General features: G+C 44.1%; 1 long non-coding RNA gene across 1 annotated transcript; it reads left to right on the plus strand.

The window, feature by feature from the left end:
- Positions 1 to 225: 225 nt before the first annotated feature.
- On the plus strand, positions 226 to 4,507 carry LOC142072453 (uncharacterized). The gene is made up of 2 exons (XR_012668797.1): positions 226 to 654; positions 3,361 to 4,507. It is a non-coding gene; the product is annotated as an uncharacterized LOC142072453 (long non-coding RNA).
- The last annotated feature ends 364 nt before the right edge of the window (positions 4,508 to 4,871 follow it).

Here is a 4,871-nt window from a genome sequence, read left to right on the forward strand (position 1 = left end):
GTGGTCAGTTTGGATGAGCTATTGCCAGCAGGAGAGTGAGTTTATGTGTGTGTGTGTGTGCGTGTGTTTTTGGAGGGGGGTGAGGGGCTGAGAAAGCCTGGATCTGTGCTGGAAATGACCCACCTTGATTACCATGCACATTGTAGGGAGAGTGGTCACTTTGGATGAGCTATTACCAGCAGGAGAGTGAGTTTGTGTGTGTATGGGGATGTGGGGGGGGGGTGAGAAAACCTGGATTTGTGCTGGAAATGGCCCACCTTGATTATCATGCACATTGTAGGGAGAGTGGTCACTTTAGATAAGCTATTACCAGCAGGACAGTGGGGTGGGAGGGGGTATTGTTTCATGGTCTCTGTGTGTATTTAATGTCTACTGCAGTTTCCACGGTATGCATCCGATGAAGTGAGCTGTAGCTCACGAAAGCTCATGCTCAAATAAATTGGTTAGTCTCTAAGGTGCCACAAGTACTCCTTTTCTTTTTGCGAATACAGACTAACACGGCTGTTACTCTAAAACCACCTCTGTCACTCTTAATTTTGCAGGAGTCAGAATCTCCCCCCAGGCAATGCAGAACGCTAACAGCTTGACCATACAGTGCTTGCTATCTTAAAAAGTCAACATTTACCAAGATACCACAGCTATTGCCTATTCCAGGTAAGGGAAAATAGTTTGGCATCTTTGTATGGTAAATATTGATGAATGTTACATTTTAATATGAATAGATGTGTGTGTACAATTATGTGGTTTGTGTTAATTGCCCATTTCATTTTAAGTGGTTTCTTGCAACATATGTTAACCCCTTATACTTAACAATCTGTCCCACCTTCTATTTAGCTGTCACAGTCTGGTTAAATTTCCCAGACCTGAAGAAGAGCTCTGTGAAGTTCTAAAGCTTGTCTCTCCCACTGACTGACATTGGTCCAATAATAGATATCACCTCCCCCACTTGTCTCTATGTACAATTAGGCAAATTAGGGTAGTGCGCACACTCTTTTTTTAAAAAAAAAAAATCTTTGTTATATTTAATCGCAGGGCAGGGAAATATATCTGTAGTAGTGGGAAATCCTTGGTAAGAAAGGAGAGCCCCTCAGTGCCACAGCCAATGGGACTTACTGCAGCTCCCTCAAAAATTAAGCAGTTAGAGCTGTACTGAATTAATCTGTGCAGAACTAAAGTTAAAAGTGAACTTGAAAAGATTTTTACATACTATGATCTCTGTTCAGAGATGATGATATCATCTCGAACACACTTGTGTTCTGTGATATAACCAGACTGGCAATTGCTTCTGGGTGCAATTCAAGGTATTGGGTTTGATCTATCAAGCCCTAAATGTGTCTCTTGGCTACCTGAGAGATTGCTCTCTCCTTGTGTGCTACAGCAGCCTTGACAGAGCAGCCCAAGAAGGAACAAAGCCAGTGGCTGGATATGTTCACTCTCCTTTGGTCTGAAAAAGCCTGAGTCAGCTGGCCTTTGTGGCAGGCTGCCAGGCCTCATTGTTCTCCCAGGCTTGGAAGAAGGAGCTGGGCTAAGGAGGGTGGTGAGTGTGAATCCTGTCAGATTGAATAGGTGAAAAGAACAAAATCTGCTACTGATTTATTTTTTCTAAGATTTGTAAATAGAAGTAGCATAAAATGTGAACTTAGATCTTGACAGGTAAATAAAAGAACCAACTAGTTTTCAGTTTATTTTGTTTTATGTATAAGTAACTTTCTTAGTTTACACAGTACCTGGATTAGAGTATAAAATAAGAGTTAAGGCCAGTTTGGAGGAGTTGGCATCTTAGGCTATGTCTGCATTTCAAACTGGGGGGGAGAAGAGTGCGACTCCCAGCTCGAGTCGATGTACTCGCACTAGCTCTCATCGACCTAAAGTGCTAAAAATAAAATACTGCAGTTGCAGGATAGGCAAGCCTCCCCCACTACAAGCCCATCTGAGATTCTGGGCATGCACTCAGAGTGGCTAGCCTGTCCTGCCACTCACTCTGCCATGGCTACGCTCTGTGAGGTGCCAGCTTCCTGAGAGCTAGCATGAGTATGTCTCCTCAAGCTGGAACCACACTTTGAGCTGCAAGTGTAGACCCTTAGAGAGTAGTTCTATTTTTATACGCTCCCAAGTGGGAGTAGAAGCAGATGCAGGTCTTTAAAAAATGTCTTTTTGTCAGGAGGAGGCTGGGCTGCATAGACGATTGCAAGCTGGTTGGGAAGTGAATGACGGGAAATGGTGTCATAATGTAAAATGACCTTAAGATGTGGAGGATATGAGATGTCCATCCCTGCTGATGATAACCCATCCAGCAGTTTTAAGGATCGAAGGGAGCTTGTGTCTCTACAAAGCCAACTTGAAACAAATACCCACAAAACCTTAATTAAAAAAAAAAATCCATGGAACTAACAATATGTGTATACATTCTCACTCTGGGTACATCTACAAAGCGCCAAAAAACCCACCAACCCTGCGGCAGTGAGTATCAGACCCAAGTCATGGCACTGGGCTTGCAGGGCTCATGCTGCGGGACAAAAAATAGCAGTGTAGATGTTCAGGTTTGGGCTGGAGACTGAGTTCTGAGACCCAGCTCTGGAAACCTGGGCTCCAGCCTGAGTCCAATATCTACACTGCTATTTTTAGCCCTGCAGTGCGAGCCCCAGTAAGTAGCCCCAGGCCCTGAGACTTGATGTTGCAGGGTTGGTTTATTTTAATATGTAGATGTACCCTTATATATCTTTTGCTTTTATGCTATATTCCTTTCCCACACCCTTCAGGTGTTTTTGTCTTTTTAAAGCGTAAGTTCTTCAGAGTCGATACTGTGTCTTCCTCTGCCTTTGGCGAGTACTTGGTGTATTTTGGGTCTTAGCACCATCTAAGTGATGATAATGATCCTGATCCAGCAGTTACTTGGATACACTAGCTCAGACCCTGTTCTGTGGAGAGCTCCACTGAAGAGAGTTAAGCTCCACACTAGTGCAGTCTCTCTCTAGTGGATCCAATTGCAGGAGCAGACCCAATAATGATGTAAAAACTGAAGTGAAAATTAGGAAAGGGTTAATTACGGGGCCAGAGAGAACAAGTTTCTAAATAAAGATAACTCAAGCATATTGTTTTTCTTCCATGGTCATAGCCAAAGGATAACATACTGCAACGTCAATCACTTGTTCTTTCCACTTCATAGAGATCACTCTCCATGTTTACATATTTAAAGAGTTTTTTTCTCCTGTTCATATGGTCTTGATTTTTAAATTTATTTTAATAATGTTCCTGTTTTTTACTTTCCCCACCCACTTCATCATTAGCTTTTCTCGTTGGCATATGTAAATAAAGTGATATTGTTTCACCTCATAACCTGCCCTGTTGGATTTGTTTTAGAGATGGGCCTGAAGCAAAATCCCAGAGTGGAACTCTGGATCCACCTCCAAACTTCAGTCAGAGGCTCCACAAATATTCCCAAGCTTGGGAGTCTGAGATCTGGACGCTCAGTGAACTTCCCAAAATAGAAAAGCATTAGCATTATTCAGTCCGTGATGTAGAGAAGAGATTCAAGTGGCAAAGACCGATCTGAACCTGGATCCGTGCTGTGATGTCTGCACCATAGGAATGTTTGGAAGCGTTTTTCTGTAGTAGCTGAGGTTGTAGTATAGACAGTGCACCCTGGTGTTTTCTCCGCTGTTTAGTCTAGCCCTGCTTAGAGGATGTTATAAGGACTTTGTTTTCAAATACATTTGGCAATTTATTCCTGAGATGTACTTATTCCTACTTGAACTTTCATATTTCTGGGCTAACAAAAATTATTGGAATTCCGTTTTAGGAAAATCATTTGTGAATACTAATCTCTATATAAGGCTTTGTTGATTTTAAGATTGAGGTACTCCAATCTCAAAAATATTAAACCAATGAATTTTCCTTAATATAATGCTGCTAATGTTACTTTAGGGCAGGGATCGGCAACCTTTGGCACACAGCCCACCAGGATAAGCCCCCTGGCGGGACGGGCCAGTTTGTTTACTGGCTGCGTCCACAGGTTTGGCTGATTGTAGCTCCCACTGGCCGCGGTTTGCCGCTCTAGGCCAATGGGGGCTGCGGGAAGCGGTGCGGGCTGAGGGATGTGCTGGCCACCTGAGTCCAAATATCTACAGTGCTATTTTGTTTACTGGCCGTGTCCACAGGTTCGGCTGATCGTAGCTCCCACTGGCCGTGGTTCACTACCCGCAGCCCCCATTGGCCTGGAGAGGCAAATCGCGGCCAGTGGGGCTTACCCTGGTGGGATCGGCAACCTTTGGCACACAGCCCACCAGGGGTAAGCCCCACTGCAACCTGCAAACGGTATTGTGTTATATAGTTAACAGGGACTTTTATGAATATTTGCACTGACACTCAATTTTGTTCTGACCAGTAGGGTGTTGGGGGAACCTGTCATACTAGCTGTCTTGAAATAGCTTGTCAAAAAGTCAAGTATTCGTCTTAACATTCATGGAAAAGATGTCACTGAAAATATAAACCAAATGTGAAAGGATAACTGCATTGGAATTTTTACTACAAATATTTTGAATTCCAGAAAAAGTCTGATTCAGGAAAGAATATCCTTATCCACATGGTGAATGCTGTTTCTAATAATTTCACTCAAAGCCCTTGTCATGGAGTCACTGGGCGATGCTCCCTATGAAGCCAATCAGGACTCTGGGGGAGCCTCCTCTCTGTGAGCAGACTGTCTCCAGGGCAAGCAGCTCACACAGCTTCCACCTTCCTGGGTCTGACCTCAGAGCATTCAGCATCCCCTTTCACACCGTGCGCTTCCCACAGTGAATCTGCACAGGGGGGGCTCCTGGGGAAGCCAGAGGGTCCTGCACCCCAATTCTGCAGCCAGCCGTAACTCTCAGCCA

This window comes from Caretta caretta, chromosome 1 (assembly GCF_965140235.1).
Source record: "Caretta caretta isolate rCarCar2 chromosome 1, rCarCar1.hap1, whole genome shotgun sequence".
Lineage (NCBI taxonomy): Eukaryota > Metazoa > Chordata > Testudines > Cheloniidae > Caretta > Caretta caretta.